This window comes from Bison bison, unplaced genomic scaffold (assembly GCF_000754665.1).
Source record: "Bison bison bison isolate TAMUID 2011002044 unplaced genomic scaffold, Bison_UMD1.0 scf7180017846849, whole genome shotgun sequence".
NCBI classification, from domain to species: domain Eukaryota; kingdom Metazoa; phylum Chordata; class Mammalia; order Artiodactyla; family Bovidae; genus Bison; species Bison bison.
Genome location: NW_011477422.1, coordinates 37,002 through 38,810, shown reverse-complemented (window position 1 = coordinate 38,810; position 1,809 = coordinate 37,002).

Genomic DNA, 1,809 nt, shown 5'->3' with positions numbered 1-1,809 from the left:
GCTCGGCTGGCGCCTCCCAGACAAGCGGGCCCTGTCCCTTAGGGCCCTCTGGAGACTCTTTTCATCCCAGAGACCCGGGCGACTCGGGCTGCTCACTGGGCAGAGCACACCCGGGACCCCCGCCCCCTGGAGCTGGGCTGAGGGTCTCAGAACCGCAGATGGTGGGGCCGGGACCGCCACTGCCTCAGGCCGGGGTCTTGCTTGTCCGCTGGCTCTGGAGCGGCTGCTGGAACTGCTTGCTGGGTGGGGCCGGGGGCACGGCACGCACCGAGAATGCTGCTTGCTTCCCGTGGAATCTGGGGCCCTGCCATGGCCCGACGTGTCGCCCTGTGACGTGGCTGCCTGCAGGGGGCAGGGGGTGTGGGTCCCACTGACGAGCCGCCCTCCACGTGCCCATGTCCTCCAGCTGCAGCTGCGGCTAGACTCGGCCCCGGCTGCCTAGGCTCCCCCGGTGAACTCCACCTCCGGGTGCTGAGGTGAGGGGTGGGCAGCCCAGCCAGGATGCCCACTGCTGAGACCTGGTGGGATGGACTCCCAAATGCCCCACACATGGATGCCCCAGCTTCTCCACATCCTGCAGCCTGACTGGAGGGCGAGGGGCTCAGCAGACACTCAGAGTCCACCGCCCTTGGGCCAGAGGGGGCACTTGGCCTTCTCGGCGCCCCGGACCACCTCAGGGGCTGCAGACACCGCACTCCGCCAGCAGCCCTCGGCGGGCACTTCCCTCGGACACAGCTCACTTGTGCAGGACAGTCCTGGGCTCACCGTCTAGGCGGCCGGCCCGTGCGTGGAGCAGGACCTGGGTCCTGGCAGGCTTCTGGGGGTAGCTGAGTGACCCCAGTGAACGTAGTCATGGAGGCCCACGGCCCAGAGGGACGGCTGCAGAGCGGAGGCCTCGGCTCCCTGTGCTGAGTCAGTGCCGGCTTTGGACGGCACTCACCTACTGTCAGGGGCTCCACTCACACAGTGGGAATCACACAGCGTGTGGCCTCTGTGTCTGCTTCTCACTAAGCGTTGTGTTCTCAGGCCGTCCGCGTGGTAGCAAGTGTTGGGACTTCGCCCCTTTATGGCTGAGCTATGCTCCGCCGTGTGGAGTAGGCCTGCTGGTTACTGATGGACACTCGCACTGGCGGCTCTGCCGCTGTGGACGTGTGTGGAGAGGATTTTGCACAGATGCGTGTTGTTACTTCTCTTGCGTAGCTACACAGAATGAGGTTGCTGGTGTTCACTGTAAGTTCACGTTTAACTGTCTGAGGAGCTGCCAGGCTGTTCTCCACAGTGGTCGCCCCGTTTCCCAGACCCCCAGCCATGCAGGGAGGGCTCTGGTTTCTCCCCGCCCACCCCGCCTGCATGCAGGGTGGTCACCGTGCCACTCTGACCGGCATCTCCCCACGGGCCAGTGTGTCCCTTCGCACCTTCTACACGCACGTGTGTCGTTTCATTTCCGGGTATTTACGTCCTCAGGGTAAGTCCCTGGGGAGGGGGCAATTGCTAGGCCTCAGGGAGGGGCACGGGCCCCGAGGCGGGTGGCAGAGAGGTCGGCTGTCCAGCCCGCACCCTCTCGTTCTCCGGCCCAGTGCCGCCAGCAGTTAACTGTGCCACCTGGAGTGAGTCAGGAGGAAGAGCTGCCAGTGACCTTGAGGAATCCACAGGCACCCGACTAGACACGAGAGGAGCAGGCAGGGGGCTGGTGCGGCAGAGGCAGGCCAACCCTCCCCACGCCTCCGCTGGACATGTGGACGCGCGTGTGGGTGGTCCGGGCAAGCCATCCCTGCCCTGAAGGGCGCCCCCTCCACTGAAGAGCCTGCA